A 17,688-nucleotide genomic window follows, 5' to 3' on the forward strand; every position below is an offset into this window, starting at 1 on the left:
CCACCCACAAACAAACAGTGAGAACACCCTACTTTAATATGGTTCTCAATCAGAGGAAACATCAAACACCTGCCTCTAATTGAGAACCATATCAGGCAACACATTAACCCCAACATAGAAACACAAAACATAGACTACCCACCCAGCTCACGTCCTGACCAACTAAACAAAGTTAAACAAAGGAAAAATAAGGTCAGGAACGTGACAGWTCAGTAGTAGTGAGGAGTAACGTTGTGGTCAGGGATCCAGCACACTGTCCCAGGAAGAACAGCTCAGTAATGTCCAGTGAGTCAGACAGGCTCTGTGGAGGGGCAGCTCACATCACAGTACACCTCCTAAGAACTCAAACTGCCATATTAAATCATAGTGCCTATTTAGTCGCTCCACTGAAGGAACAATTTAAAGCTCTCGGGACAYAATGCAAAGGATTGACTATAGTGCTCATCGGCATACTGTAACTTGCAGCATCTCTTCATGCGTCTGATTTGATTCTGTGAAAGGCATAGGATTCATCCCTATCCTTGTAATGAACAACGTGCTCTAACATTTAAAGACCAGAAAACAAAAAGTGCAGTTTTAGATGGAAGCACGCGAGTACACGTCAGGTTTAATTCTGATCCTGTCAGGACCCGGTGCGAGAAACAGTCACTAATAATCGTCAGAACCCAGAAGATGAGGCAGACACAGCAGTACTAGATATGGTGGTTTAATTAAAGAACAAAATCTTCAGGCAAAGAAACTAAATCCACAATGTCCAAAAATAAAGCCAAGATGCACAAAATGGAAATCCTCCAAAATACAAAAGAAACTCCACAAAGTGGTAAAAAACAGCAGGGAAAAAACAAACCTCAAAAGACTACTCAAATAATACACAAGAACTAAACCAGAGAACCTCTGGAAAATCCAACAAGAGAAATATCTGTATAAAACAAGGCTTGGGCTGGGGCTGGGTGCTAACTTACAAACACTGAGCMAGGAACTGAGGAACACACAGGGTTTAAATACTAACAAGGGAATGACCTACAGGTGCAAACAATAATTAGAGCAAGAAAAACAAAAGGTACAAAAAAGGTGCAATGGGGACATCTAGTGACCAAAACCCGAACCGTCTTGGCCAAAACCTGACAGATCCCTTTCAGATAAACAACTAGAGAGAAGCTCAGCACAGCCACATCTGTATTCTGTACAAACGTATTAACTATACAAACTGTACAGAATGCTAACAACAGCATTTTATACTGAACAAAAATATAAGCGCAGCACGCAACAATTCCAAAGATTTTACTGAGTTACAGTTCATATCCCTAATCTATGGATTTCACATGCCTGGAAATACAGATATGCATCTGTTGGTTACAGATACCTTTAAAAAATGGGCCTCACAATGGTGCACCTGTGTAATGATGATGCTGTTTAATCAGCTTCTTGATATGCCACACTTGGCAAAGGAGAAATGCTCACTAACAGGGATGTAAACGAATTTGTGCACCACATTTCAGAGAAATGCATGTGGAACATTTCTGGGATCATTTATTTCAGCTCATGAAATATGGGACCAACAATATGTGTTGCATTTATATTTTTGTTCAGTATATATGGAAGGGAAAAAAATACATTAAATGGACAAGAACTAGCTTTGCCTGTGGTTAATAGAATGCCTGATATCTTAATTATTTATAGCTGTTGTACATGACCACAGAAAGGAAGAACAAATAAATAAACCAAACAAAACACTTAAATAACAAATGTACATGCTCCTCTTGTTCTTATCATTTTCACAGTGGTGGGGATAATGGGCAGGTAACAAGGGTGTAGGGCTGAGGAAGGAGGGGACGGCTGTAGTCCCTGTTCATGCAAGCTCTATGAAGTGTGCAAAGATGGCCTTGAGCACGGTGTCCTTGTAAGTGTCCGATGCGTAGAGTTCGTAGTTGCTTCCCTTGATGCCCAGGCGTGTGCCCTTGGTCCGTAATGATGCCTGTGGGGAGAGGGCAAGAAGACGCTTATTAAAACAGACAGATTGGGATCAGGCACCCCTCAGGTACACCTGCTAATTGGCGACACATATACAAACTCAACACACCTTCACACACCAACCCCATCTGCCAGGAAACAGCCCAGGGACATGGAACTACAAGCCATCTTTGCAGGTGAAACGCCTCTATAGTTTCTAGTTTTGTCTGACAGTGATGGGTGTGATGCACGGATGTGATGCACAGTGATGCACGGCTGGTTGCGGCCCTGGCCCTTGCCCTCTTGCCAGCCCATTGCCTGCAGCATCTTGTTCCCAATATTGTCATTAGTCAGACCGTCTTTGGTGGGCTGCTCGTAGTTCCTGTGTGTCAGGTGGTTGAGAAGAGATGGGAATTAATCAAATTGTATTAATCAAATGTAATTCATTTGTTAGTTCTGTTTACTTGAATTGATCAAGGCTATAGTTGGACAATAACATATGTTAAGGGAATATGAGACCCCTTGCTTTTGAGATAGGGGGGGACAGGAGGCTGATAGAATTTCTTCTTCTTGGGCGCTGGTGGTTCAGGAACACCATACCTATCCCTTCTTTCAGCTGCTCTGTCTCTATATTTCAGCAACACAGAGAATCACAGAATAATATCAACATGATACAACTCAGAGGTGTCATTGAATATTTCAACTTTCTAAAAGTCTCCCTGTGAATGGTAGAAATCTTCAAAGAGTATAGCCTACCTCTATATCTTTTCTCTCCAACTCCTCCAGCTCGGCTTCCAATAGTTTGGATCGTCTGTGAATTTCCAAGTTTTGCTAAACCGATTAACAGAATAAAAAGGTTAATACCCCCCGGGAACTATGCAATTCACACATTTAAAAGGCACGACTAGTCTTGGCATGAAAGAGCAACAGAATGCATGTTCTCACCTTGTTTATGCTAAAGGACAACTGCACACCCTGAGCAGATGGCAGGGATAAAAATAACCCAAAATATTTCCACCCAGACTCATAGAGATTAAAGTGTCATCCTGCTGCTTGTCATCCTGCAGGTCTGAAGCTGTTGGTGCCGCAGCAGTGCGTCTTCGCTAGGGAACTGCCTGAGACAGAGCAGACAGGCCAACTTCCTCCAGTCTGTCAGCCTGTCTGACCGCTCATCACCTCCAACTCCCTGATCTGGGTCTGCTGCCTTCTCTGGGTCACTGTCCCCACTGTAAACTGCCACCAGGCTACTCTGCAATACACACACAAACGTTTTACTACTAAGTGAGAACCATGCTACAGTACACAAGCCACTGGAGAATCGAGGGCCGGGCTTTCCAATAGGGCTAGATACACAGTGACAAAAAATCTCACCACAAGATGGCCTCCAAGGAGCTAAAAACACTCCTAATCCAAGCTGCAAATATATTTGTTTGCATCCTAAAACGCTTCATTGTCATCTAAAGGCGTCCGCGTGCTTCCCAGCCGAAACAGCTCAGAAGAGTTTGGACATATATTATGATGACATTTTGTGACGTTTTTGGACTTCGGTGAGGGATTTTTCGGCTGTTCGGGCACACAAAAAATGTTCTGAAGGCAAGTCGAAGTTCTAAGCCGCATTCTACACCACTTCGTCAGTGATTGGTCAACAGTAGCGATTCTTCAATAAGGTTATTGTTGTCATTCAACGAGAGACGACTCGTTTTCATGCACATTTTCTTATTGAGAAATACTGCACCAAACATCTTAGTTAGATGTAAAACTGCGCGACTAAGATCTCCTCTGCAAAAACGTAAAAAATGATGAAAGATTTCTTGAGTTATCTTAAATTAATTCTGACTATTTTGAGGAAGTGTATACTGGCTACGGTGTTTCAAAACGGATGAACAGTACTATTGCAACTTTTTTCTAATTTTTCAAGTGAAGGTCTTTTAGGGAGTCATGCTGACGCCTTAAGCCTCTTGCTTACCTTGGCTGGGGTCTCTGGCTCTCCCTTCTTCACCAGCTCGTTCTTAACAAGGTGGGTCTCAAACCCTCTACCATGCTAGAGGAGCAAAACACACAACAGCTCATTGACATCACTGACACACTCATCATCGTATCAAACAGGTCATCATCCTTCACTGATCCAGGAACTGCTGCACCTTGACATAAGGGTTATAATCATAAGTAACTTTTTCTCAAAGAAGGTGGAGAAGCCTGTATTGGCAGCGGCAGCCTCTCTCCTGTCCTCATCCCTGTCCTGCCCCAGGCCCTGGAAGCTGCTCTTGAAGCTCTCCTTCTGCTTGTTCAGTCTATTGGCCCAGCGCTCAATGTCTTTAGATATCTGAGATGGTAGAGAACACTTATTATTACTGTAGCTCACTATAGGCACTAGTGCTTCAGTATGGGACTTCCCCCTGTCTGTAGGGGGTGTCTGTCTGTCTGTCTGTCTGTCTGTCTGTCTGTCTGTCTGTCTGTCTGTCTGTCTGTCTGTCTGTCTGTCTGTCTGTCTGTCTGTCTGTCTGTCTGTCTGTCTGTCTGTCTGTCGGGCTTGTCATTTTTCTCCTTTAATTATTTGCTTGATGAGGCTTCTGAAGAGGCCTGTTCTCAGATGGAGTCTGCAGCTGTTGTGTGGTTTCTGCTGCTGCAGGGATGTAAGTCTGTGTCTCACTGTTTCACTGTAGTACTACAGGGAGAAAGATATACATAATATATTATATATTATTCATTATCCATTTTCTGATAAAGCAGAAATATGTTAGGGTCATAGTACAGAACTGTCTGTGGATTGAAGTAGTACCCAGATGACTCATTGTATTGGTAAGCGGAGGTGTCAGGAACAACTAGTTTAAAACAACAACAAAAAATGTGTATTGAATCTCTGGGTATTCAATGTATTGTAAATGACGTTCAAACATAATAGGGAATGGAAATCCAATATGGATTCCCATCTTACCAGATGTGCTATCAGTGAAGTGAAAGAGGCAACTCCAGTGGGGGCTGCCAAGGTGACTGCTGTTTTAAGTGAAGAGGTATCAACGCCGGAACTGGCAGCCTGTGCTGCTACGTCAATCTGCCTAACTATTTGGTGCATTTGTTGGTGGGAAAACACCACCACCAAACGTTCAACTTGCTGCACTCATAATTATTGTGACAACACACAGTATTTCATGTACATCATATAGACTGAGCAGCATGTTCATAACAAGCAGCATGAATGTTGATGTGAGCCATTAAGCCCTATTTGTATGGCAGGCTGGATGAGGTCATGCTTTTAGACCTGTGCGGTCTGGGACTTAACCACACCTGCTTCAGGGCCTTCACTCCTGGTGTAGCTGCCATTAAGATACACACACCATGTTAAGTCCACCATATCGATCAGACAGTCTGAGTCACTAGTTGTAGTGTTAAGATGGACTGTGTAGTAGACATGGGTCTAAATGGATTCTTACCTCCTAATATTCAGTCTCCAGGAGCAGGAACACAGACTGGTCTCAATAACTAGACATAGCATGGACGTATAATGCAAATGTTTAACAGCCCAAAGGTTGCATGTTTGAATCTCATCAGGGACAACTTAAGCATTTTAACTCATTAGCAACTTTGCAACTACTTACTATTTTTTTTATCTACTTTGCAACTACTTAGATTGTTAGCTAAACCTTCCCCTAAAGCTAACCATAACCCTTTTAGCTCACTTTTCCACTAATTCCACACAATTTCAAAGGGAAGTTTTTGTTTACTCAAATGGACTCCAATGGACACTGGCTAGTAGCATTCATCAAATACCTGGACAGATTATTTGTGTTGTGTAATGTGTAAGAATACTGTTCTAGTCCTTCAAATGACTTACTTCTGGTGGAAATTGAGGAAATTCTTAAAAGTCTTCTGAGAAAATATCCATCCAGTCAGGTTGTAGTTGGTTGGGATTTTAATATGGTTTATTATAATGAGACTGATAGATTACCCCATAAAATCAAATGAAATTAAATCAAATGTTATTTGTCACATACGCCGAATACAACAGGCATTACAGTGAAATGCTTTCTTACAGGCCCTAACCAACAATGCAGTTTAAGAAATATACACTGCTCAAAAAAATAAAGGGAACACTTAAACAACACAATGTAACTCCAAGTCAATCACACTTCTGTGAAATCAAACTGTCCACTTAGGAAGCAACACTGATTGACAATAAATTTCACATGCTGTTGTGCAAATGGAATGACAAAGGTGGAAATTATAGGCAATTAGCAAGACACCCCCAATAAAGGAGTGGTTCTGCAGGTGGTGACCACAGACCACTTCTCAGTTCCTATGCTTCCTGGCTGATGTTTTGGTCACTTTTGAATGCTGGCGGTCTTTCACTCTAGTGGTAGCATGAGACGGAGTCTACAACCCACACAAGTGGCTCAAGTAGTGCAGCTCATCCAGGATGGCACATCAATGCGAGCTGTGGCAAGAAGGTTTGCTGTGTCTGTCAGCGTAGTGTCCAGAGCATGGAGGCGCTACCAGGACACAGGCCAGTACATCAGGAGACGTGGAGGAGGCCGTAGAGGGCAAAACACCCAGCAGCAGGACCACTACCTCCGCCTTTGTGCAAGAAGGAGCAGGAGAGCACTGCCAGAGCCCTGGCAAAATGACCTCCAGCAGGCCACAAATGTGCATGTGTCTGCTCAAACGGTCAGAAACAGACTCCATGAGGGTGGTATGAGGGCCCGACGTCCACAGTGGGGGTTGTGCTTACAGCCCAAACCGTGCAGGACGTTTGGCATTTGCCAGAAAACACCAAGATTGGCAAATTCGCCACTGGCGCCCTATGCTCTTCACAGATGAAAGCAGGTTCACACTGAGCACATGTGACAGATGTTGACAATCTGGAGACGCCGTGGAGAACGTTCTGCTGCCTGCAACATCCTCCAGCATGACTGGTTTGGCGGTGGGTCAGTCATGGTGTGGGGGTGGCATTTCTTTGGGGGGCCGCACAGCCCTCCATGGGCTCGCCAGAGGTAGCCTGACTGCCATTAGGTACCGAGATGAGATCCTCAGACCCTTATGAGACCATATGCTGGTGCGGTTGGCCCTGGGTTCCTCCTAATGCAAGACAATGCTAGACCTCATGTGGCTGGAGTGTGTCAGCAGTTCCTGCAAGAGGAAGGCATTGATGCTATGGACTGGCCCGCCCGTTCCCCAGACCTGAATCCAATTGAGCACATCTGGGACATCATGTCTCGCTCCATCCAGCAACGCCACGTTGCACCACAGACTGTCCAGGAGTTGGCGGATGCTTTAGTCCAGGTCTGGGAGGAGATCCCTCAAGAGACCATCCGCCACCTCATCAGGAGCATGCCCAGGCGTTGTAGGGAGGTTCATACAGGCACGTGGCCACACACACTACTGAGCCTCATTTTGACTTGTTTTAAGGACATTACATCAAAGTTGGATCAGCCTGTAGTGTGGTTTTCCACTTTAATTTTGAGTGTGACTCCAAATCCAGACCTCCATGGGTTGATAAATTTGATTTCCATTGATAATTTTTGTGTGATTTTGTTGTCAGCACATTCAACTATGTAAAGAAAAAAGTATTTAATAAGAATAGTTCATTCATTCATTCAGATCTAGGATGTGTTATTTTAGTGTTCCCTTAATTTTTTTGAGCAGTGTATGTTTTTAAAAATCCTTAAAATAAAATAAGAATAAGAAATAAAAGTAACAAATAATTAAAGAGCAGCAGTAAAATAACAATAGCGAGGCTATATGCAGGGGGTACCGGTTAGTGAATGTGCGGGGACACCGGTTAGTCAGGTAATTGAGGTAATAAGTATATGTAGGTAGAGTTATTAATAACAGAGAGTAGCAGCAGTGTAAAAGAGGGGGGAATGCAAATAGTCTGGGTAGCCATTTGATTAGATGTTCAAAAGGCCTAACATTGGTGTGAACAAATTGGTGAATTTCTGCCAAAGCCTGGACTTAATTGACATGTGAAGAGTTAAAAATCCTAGAGATAAACAGTACACATGGAGTTAAAGAGATCGTTCACTACAATCAAGAATTGACTTGTGGGTGATATCCTCTAGTCTTGAGCCCAACACCGTAGAGGTAAAAATACTGCCTGCAGTTCTGACGCATCATAAAGTCATATGGCTGACTGTAAGAATGTGCAGTAATGATGATGAGAAATACTCTGGTGGTTATTGGAAATTAAAAAAGGAATTGTTATTGCATGATGATTTTTTTTTAAATAATAAAAATCTATTTTCTGGCCTCCCGAGTGGTGCAGTGGTCTAAGGCACTGGTTCTCAATCCTGGTCCTGGGGACCCAAAGGGGTGCACATTTTTGTTTTTGCCCTACAACTACACAACTGATTCAAATGATCAACTCATCATGAGGCTTTGATGATTTGAATCAGGTGTGTAGTGTGAGAGCAAAAATAAAAATGTGCACCCCTTTGGGTCCCCAGGACCAGGTTTGAGAACCACTGGCCTAAGGCACTGCATCACTGTGCCACTAGAGATTCTGGGTTCGAGTCCAGGCTCTGTTGCAGCCGGCCGTGACCGGGAGACCCGTGGGGCGGCGCACAATTGGGCCAGGGTCGTCCGGGTTAGGGAGGGTTTGACCGGCAGGGATGTCCTTGTTCCTTCGCACTCTAGCGACTCCTGTGGCGGGCCGGGCACAGTGCATTCGCCAGGTGTACGGTGTTTCCTCCGACACATTGGTGCGGCTGGCTTGCGGGTTAAGTGGGCATTGTGTCAAGAAGCAGTGTGGCTTGGTTGGGTTGTGTTTCGTACGGCTCTCAACCGGGAGTTGCAGCGATGAGACAAGACTGTAACTACCAATTGGATACCACGAAAATGGGGGTAAAAAGGTGTAAAAAAAWATATATATATATATTATAAATAAATTAAATTAAATGACAAAATAAATTAAATGACAAAAAATCTAATTTCTGTTTACTGGAATGTAGCTACCTCTAACGTAGAATATGGGAAATATTGGGAACTGCTGAAATTTGAAGGCATTACATTCCAGGCCAGAGAGATCAAGATATCCCATCTGGCGGATGACACCTTGAAAAATGTGTCACAAGCTAGATTAGCATTGGATATTGTGAAGCAGTTCTCCAAAATCTCAGGTTTGGTATTAAATCCTTCCAAATGTGAGATGTTTGTTCTAAAGGGAGCTGTCAATCCAGCAGATGGTAACATTTCTGAAAAAGATACTGTAACCTACCTCGGTGTAAAGATCACCAAAAATCTTAAGGCTGTGAATGATCTTAATTTGAATCCTGTAACTGAATCTATCAAAAGAAGTATGGTGGTTAGGGAGGGATATATGTCTTCAAGGAAGGGTGCTTTTATCCAAAGCTGAGGGGCTATCTTTTTTCATCTATTGACATTCCCAAATCCACTTGCTGTACCTTAGATAGGCCATTGTACAACTTCATATGGAAAAACAAGCCACATAAGATAAACTGGGATAAAAGGTACTTAAAAAATCCTCATAGTTTCTGTAATATTATACCTCATTTGGTTATTCATAAGTTTGGAGGGCTTCATTTTTTACTACAATGTCCATATATTGTGAATAAACTTCCTGTGAAATTGGTGGCTTTTCACAAACAGACTTTAATGTGCTGGGCTTTGCTGTATAAACACAACTTTTCACTTCATACAGTATATGTTTTATATGGAATAATGGGTCTATATGACATAGAAACAAATTGTTATTTTACTGTAAATGGTTCTCAAAAAAAAATGCACTCTTGCAACATCTGCATAGTGCGGATCCCAGCCTATGGAATAAAAGTGGGGCTTTTGATAGACTTAAAGGGGCAATCTGTAGTTGCTACATCCATTTGGGGATTTATAAATTATATATATTAATGTAAAGATATAATGTAATCATATTATTATATGTAGTAGAAAGTGATGGGTTAGAAGAAGCCTACATAACCAACCCATAAAGTACAATTTAACATCCATATTTGGCCAGCTATGTAAACTTTAACATTGGTTTATCCTGCAATAGATGTTCAATTGGTAACATACATTTTGGTATTCTTCTAATGCCTCTTAAGTGGAAAGTAATCAAAAAAGCAACTGAAAGGAATCAGATTACATTACTGAGTTTGGTTAATCCAAAAGTTGCGTTACTGATGACAATTTTGGACAGGTAACTAGTAACTGTAATGGATTACATTTAGAAAGTAACCAACCCAGCACAAACCAAGCAGCACAAAACATGGTACAAATGTAATTGGGCACAGACAACAGCACAAAGGGCAAGAAGGTAGAGACAACAATACATCACGCGAAGCAGCCACAACTGTCAGTAAGAGTGTCTATGATTGAGTCTTTGAACGAAGAGATTGAGATAAAACTGTCCAGTTTGTTCCAGTCACTAGCTGCAGCGAACTGAAAAGAGGAGCGACCCAGGGATGTGTGTGCTTTGGGGACCTTTAACAAAATGTGACTGGCAGAACGGGTGTTGTATGTGGAGGATGAGGGCTGCAGTAGGTATGTGGGATATGGGGAAGTGAGGCCTAAGAGAGTTATTATGCAGATAAGACATCCTAATTATCTATGTTACACAACTAATTCTGATTCTTCCGCCACAGATGGTAATCTGAATCAGGGTTAGTTTGGCAGCTGGGGGGAAAGAGGAGTGATTACGATAAAGGAAACCAGGTCTAGATTTAACCTTAGCCTGCAGCTTTGATATGTGCTGAGAGAAGGACAGTGTACCAGCTAGCCATACTCCCAAGTATTTGTATGAGGTGACTACCTCAAGCTCTAAACCCTCAGAGGTAGTTATCACATAGCTAAGGGATCGACCCTACTCCTCGGCCAGAGCATCCAGTGTGCACTCTGAACGCTCCGATAGCGAAACGCTCTGCATTTACGAACTGACAATCTGACAACACTGAATTTACGTAAGATTTCCGTAAGATGTCTAGCTAGTAATTTGTTATGCTAGCAAGAGATTGCATAGCAACAGCATCAACTTCCGGTAGACAGGCAAAACGCTAGTACGCTCAACTGAAAGTATACCGTTCATTTACAGTATACTAAAATGAACTAATAGTATGTAGTATATACTCATGTAATATACAGTATGTTAGTATGGCATTTGAACACAGCTACTGTCTGAAGCAGTTTGCAGAGGGAACGAATCGGGCGAGAAGCAGCGCTGCGTGGCATTGGCTGTATTGCCAGCGTGAGTTTCTTGAGTGATTGTTTTATTCTTTCAAGTAAAAACTACCAGAATACAGTGGCTACAGCCCTACAATCGATAAAAACATAGCCAAATACAACTGAATTGAAAATGTGCCCCATCTGTCTCTTCTGTGCCTAGGTGAAAATTATTTGCTGCAGTTTATCCTCCCATTACCAGAGTAACTCATCAACACCAAAAACAACATTACAATGTAACCCAACTCAGGTGTAGGCCTACCTTATAAGTAAGCAATGTTATTAGACTAGTAGCCTTCTGTGTTACAGTTCCGACTTAGCGAGAAGTGTGGGTCAGTGTTACACTATGTGTGATGTGGTGGGGGTGCTGTGTGAGTGTGTGGGGATGCTGAGAAGTGTGTCTGTGTTAGGCTGTGTGTGTTGGCGGGAGTGTATTAAGTATAAAATTTGCATAAAGTTGTATATAAAGTTGTATTCTAATTTCACTCATTGTTTAAAACTCTCAGTTTTGCATAAAGCATGAAAATGTGTTAATATGACCACCCCATCCTACATTATTGGGCTTATATTACTGAAATTTGTATTCCTTACTGCCTAATTTGCATTTAAAGTGCTTAATTTTGATTTGCATAATGTAGCATTTTAATTGAATATTTTTTATTTTATTTGAATCATCTATGTGTTCTACATCAGCCCTGAAAACGTCATAACAATATGACCATCCTATCTTGAGATATGGGACAAAACATGTTGAATTTAAGAATCCAGACAGGTGATTTGGTACCATTATTGCCTAGGGATTAAGAGTAGGCTGTCACACCAGCCTTCGCTTTGGCTCCCCCTGCTGTCCAGCTCAGGCGTTCGACGTCGTCAAACATGCTGCTGCTGAACCTCCTGCTGGCAAACGCCCTTCACTCATCAACCCTGGACTTGTCTCGTCATCATTACACACACCTGGTTCCAATCCCCAATCTATCATGGTATATATACTCCCTCTGCCATTTGTCATTGTCGGTCATTGTAAATGTTACTTGTTTTCCTGAGAGGAATCTCTCCTACTATTTCCTGAGTACTTTATATTTTGCACTTTAGGTTCGCCCTGTGCATTTTTGTTGATGATGATATATTTTGAGCACAACAGTATTTGGTTTTCGTCCCGCTTTGTTCTATGGTGCTTAAATAAATTCAGTAGTTCTAAACCTGCGACATAAGCAGGTTTCCATTGACCCAGTTTTATTCGACAAAACCAATGTGAAAATATATATTAATTGCTACATGTGTAATGGAAATGGCAGGGGTGGATTTGACTTTTGTTAAACTTTCTTTATTGCGACAAATTATGATGTAACCTGTATTTTTTTAAAGAAATTATAATTGCCGAATCATTTTGAAGGTACGCGGGGCACGTGATGTCATCGCGTAACCATAAAGCGCCACTCCACATTTAATTCTAAATGCCTACTCTGCTTGCAAAATAGTTGTCAACTATAACAATTGTTTCTTTCAGGACAAGGATTGTCTTGACTTTCCATGGCACGGACCATGGCGATATTTTGCCACACATGAGAATTATTATAATAGGTCAAATATTAGTCAATTATTGTATTCTATCCATGCAGGCTTTCAAGGGCTACCTGAGACATGAAAAATTATTATAATAAGGTCAAATATTAGTCAATTATTGTATTCTATCCATGCAGGCTTTCAAGGGCTACCTGAGACATGAAAATTATTATAATAGTCAAATATTATCAATTATTGTATTCTATCCATGCAGGCTTTCAAGGGCTACCTGAGACATGAAACAGATACAGTGCCTTCAGAAAGTATTCACAGCCCTTGATTTTATTACACATTTTTTGTGACACAGCCTGAATTCAAAATCGATTCCATATATTATTTTCTCTCACCCATCTACACACATGTTTTACATTTACATTTACATTTAAGTCATTTTAGCAGACGCTCTTATCCAGAGCGACTTACAAATTGGTGCATTCACCTTATGATATCCAGTGGAACAACCACTTTACAATAGTGCATCTAACTCTTTTTAAGGGGGGGGGGGGGGGGGTTAGAAGGATTACTTTATCCTATTCCTAGGTATTCCTTAAAGAGGTGGGGTTCAGGTGTCTCCGGAAGGTGGTGATTGGACTCCGCTGACCTGGCGTCGTGAGGGAGTTTGTTCCACCATTGGGGTGCCAGAGCAGCGAACAGTTTTGACTGGGCTGAGCGGGAACTGTACTTCCTCAGAGGTTTTCAGAAGTGTTTGCTCATATATTGAAAATGAAATACAGAAATATCACATTTACATAAGTATTCACACCCCTGGGTCAATACATGTTAGAATCATCTTTGGCAGCAATTACAGCTGTGATTCTTTCTGAGTAAGTCTCTAAGAGCATTGCACACCTGGGTTGTGCAATATTTGCACGTTATTCTTTCTACAATTCTTCAAGCTCTGTGAAGATGGTTGTTGATCATTGCTAGACAGACATTTTCAAATCTTGCCATAGATTTTCAAGACGATTTAAGTCAAAACTGTAGCTAGGCCTCTCAGCAACATTCAATGTCATCTTGTTAAGCAACTCCAGTGTATATTTGGCCTTGTGTTTTAGGTTATTGTCCTGCTGAAAGGTGAATTTGTCTCCCAGTGTGTATTGGAAAGCACTAAGCAGACTGAACCAGGTTATCCTCTAGGATTTTGCCTGTACTTAGCTCTATTCCGTTCATTTTATCCTAAGTAAAACTCCCTAGTTCTTGCCGATGACAAGCATACCCACAACATGATGCAGACACCACCAAGCTTGAAAATATGAAGACTGGTACTCAGTAATGTGTCATTGTRTTGGATTTTCCCCAAACACTTTGTATTCAGGACCTAAAGTTAATTTCTTCGCCACATTTTTGCAGTTTTACTTTAGTGCCTTAGGATGTATGTTTTGGAATATTTTTTTATTTTGTACAGGTTTCCTTCTTTTCACTCTGTCATGTAGGTTAGTACTGTGGAGTAACTACAATGTTGTTGATCCATCCTCAGCTTTCTCCTATCACAGCCATTAAACTCTGTAACTGTTTTAAAGTCGGCCACCCGAGTGGCAAAGTTGTCTTAGGCACTGCATCGCAGTTGCTAGCTATGTCACTAGGGATCCTTGTTCGAGTCCAGGCTCGGTCGCAGCCGGCCGCGACCGGGAGACCCATGGGGAGGCTCACAATTGGCCCAGCGTCGTCCGGGTTAGGGGAGGGTTTGGCTGGCAGGGATGTCCTTGTCCTCTAGCGACTCCTGTGGCGGGCCGGGCACATGCACGCTGACACGGTCGCCAGGTGTACGGTGTTTCCTCCGACACATTGGTGTGGCTGGCTTCCGGGTTAAGCGGGCATTGTGTGAAGAAGCAGTGTGGCTTGGTTAGGTCGTGTTTTGGAGGACGCATGGCTTTTAAAGTCACCATTGGCCTCATGGTGAAATCCCTGAGCAGTTTCCTTCCTTCCGGCAACTGAGTTAAGAAGGACTCCTGTATCTTTGTAGTGACTAAGTGTATTGATACACCATCCAAAGTGCAATTAATAACTTTTTATTTTTATTTTTACCCATATACCAATAGGTGCCCTTTTTTGTGATGCATTGGAAAACCTCCCTGGTCTTTGTAGTTGAATCAGTTTTTGAAATTTACTGCTCAACTGAGGGACCTTACAGATAATTGTATGTGTGGGGTACAGAGACGAGGTAGTCATTCAAAAATCATGTTAAACACTTATTTATTTACCTTTATTTCATCAGGAAGTCATATTGAGACTAGAGTATATTTTACAAATGAGCCCAACATATACAACAGACAAGTATACATACACATTTGCACATTATTATTTTTTAAATTCTTCAAGCTCTGTCAAGTTGGTTGTTGATCATTGCTAGACAGACATTTTCCAGTCTCGCCATAGATTTAAGTCAAAACTGTAACTAGGCCACTCAGGAACATTCAATGTCATCTTGGTAAGCAACTACAGTGTATATTTGGCCCTGTGTTTTAGGTTATTGTCCTGCTAAAAGGTGAATTTGTCTCCCAGTGTATGTTGGAAAACAGACTGAACCAGGTTTTTATCTAGAATTTCACCTGTGCTTAGCTCTTTTCTGTTTTTTAATCCTAAAAAAACTCCCTAGTCCTTACCGATGACAAGCATATACATAAGATGATGCAAACACCACCATGCTTTAAAATATGATGAGTGTAGTGATGGGGTGGTGAGTCGGAAGCAGGTGAAATGTTTTAATAAAACAACAAAACCAAGAACACGACACTAACATAAGGCAGTACGCCGATACACAAGAACAATACCAACTGGTGAGTAAACATGGAAGAGTGACATATAAAGGGGAGGAAATTATTAAGGTAATGGAGTCCTGGTGTGAATCATAATGATTCAGACGTGACGTGACGAGTGAGTCCATGCAACTTATTATGTGACTTGTTCAGCACATTTTTACTCCTGAACTAATTTTCCATAACAAATGGTTTGAATACTTATTGACTCGAGACATTTCAATTTTTCCTTTTTAATTAATTTGTAAAAAAGTCTAAAAACATGATTCCACTTTGATATTATGGGGTATTGCGTGTAGTCCAATGACAAAAAATCTACATTTAATCAATTTTAAATTCAGGCTGTAACACAACAAAATGTGGGACAAGTCAAGGGGTATGAATACTTTCTGAAGGTGGGAGGGCATACAGGCTGTCGCCAATTTATTAATGCATCATTTGCTTAAATGAAACCACTTCAACCACAAAATGTTTATTCGACACTGAATTATATATATTCTTTAGGTGTGACGTCATTATGTCCAGCTGTTTTGATCGACACAAGATAGTTAATAAATGGAAACGCACCCTAGCAGGAAATTGTCACCGGGACAGGACTCGAAATTGGGGGACGGTGGAGGCTAGCTACTTTTCTTGAGAAAACAGGGGAGTGAATTGAGGTACGATCATATATTTCGTGGGGACGGTCGAGTGGAAAGAAGCTACAGAGACAAGTAGGAACTTATTTTATGAGTGTGGGAACTTACTGCCTCTAACTAAGTTGAAGGAGACAATCTTATGTTCCTGCTGTGAGGAATGGAAGAGAAGAAAGAGGAAGAAGGCATTCAAGAGAATGAGGAAAGCAGAGGTTGAGGTTGAATTTGATGAAGATGGCGATAGAAAGGTTAGATGGGAGGGAGCGAAGATGACTGGTGGCAAGTACAAATAGAGTGAGCAGTACACCAGGTCAAATTCTTGAGGTGAAATGGAAGTGAATGATGGCTAATGAGGGCGAGTGAAGTGGAAGGTGTGCTGAAGAGCTCGGAGCCTGAGTCATGCATCGATGGACATGATAAAGAAGAATCTGGTTCAGTAGGAGTGACATTTTCGGAGAAAGTGGATCCTTGCCTTTTGTCGGATCCATTTGTGGTTTCAGGGTGGGTGGGAAAGGAGTTTGGTGCAGTTGAGTCAGTAAAGGTAAACTGTAGTGGACTTGTGATATTTGTGTGTGTTTCTTCCGCCCAGAGGGAGCAGGCGCTCTGTGTCACGCAACTCAGGCAAGATCGGTTTCTTGCTTTTCTCTTAGGAACAGGGCGCCATTGAAAGGAGTGATTTCTGGGGTAGGGTTAAGTGCGGAGGTGGAGCAATTGAAGGTGAAGATTTCTAGTGTTTGTGACACCTGCTGTTTGGTGTGACGCAGACCTGGTGGTGAGCATGAGGAAGTAGAGGAGTCACTGTTTGTCGTTTTGAGTCAGAGTCTTTACCTGACAAAGTCATGTTAGGACATATCAGTTATCCTGTTAGAGCTTTTGTGACTGCGGTGTTTCAAGTGCCACATGTATGGTCCTGTTGCAGCAGTGTGTAGGAGGGACATTTCTAGATGTGGGAAGTGTGCAGGAAGGCAAGGGACAGAGGAATGTGTAGTTTTGGTGGAAAAAGTTGTGTGTGTGTGTGTGTGTGTGTGTGTGTGTGTGCTGTCTCTTATACACATCTAGATGTGTATAAGAGACAGGTGTGTGTGTGTGTGTGTGTGTGTGTGTGTGTGTGTGTGTGTGTGTGTGTGTGTGTGTGTGTGTGTGTGTGTGTGTGTGTGTGTGTGTGTCARCTCTAGGGGTTGGTGGGGATCGGAAAATGTTGGGTGTGAGAAAGGCAGGTTAAGGTGACCAGGGTTAGAGTAGTATAGAAGGTGTCATATGCTGATGCAGTGAAGAAAGTAGAGGAGGATGGGTCAAGGCTGAGGGATCCTGAGAGGATCTCCGTGAGTTGTAGATCTGTGCCGGCACAAAGGGATAGGTCAACAAGTGATATACTGTATGCTTCAGTAAGGTTAGATTCTTAGCGTTCATGTGGTTATCAACTCTACACCATTTTGTGGATCAAAGTATAATGGATTTATACCCCAGTCTAGATGGTGGTGGTAATGCAACATAAATTGGATGCCAACCGCTGTTAAACCTCACAGAAGAAGAAGTAAATTATCGCATCTATTTTCTATGCCAACTTTCTAATGTCCACAAAAAAATCACTGCCCAAGATAATCGGACTTTTT

General features: G+C 42.0%; 1 long non-coding RNA gene across 1 annotated transcript; it reads right to left on the reverse strand.

The window, feature by feature from the left end:
• Window positions 1-1,551: 1,551 nt before the first annotated feature.
• Window positions 1,552-2,789, reverse strand: LOC111970629 (uncharacterized). The gene is made up of 4 exons (XR_011480578.1): window positions 2,707-2,789; window positions 2,551-2,577; window positions 2,081-2,332; window positions 1,552-1,975 (listed from the first exon to the last, which is right to left on the reverse strand). It is a non-coding gene; the product is annotated as an uncharacterized lncRNA (long non-coding RNA).
• Window positions 2,790-17,688: the final 14,899 nt, after the last annotated feature.

This window comes from Salvelinus sp. IW2-2015, linkage group LG11 (assembly GCF_002910315.2).
Source record: "Salvelinus sp. IW2-2015 linkage group LG11, ASM291031v2, whole genome shotgun sequence".
In the NCBI taxonomy this organism is placed as follows: Eukaryota; Metazoa; Chordata; class Actinopteri; order Salmoniformes; family Salmonidae; genus Salvelinus; species Salvelinus sp. IW2-2015.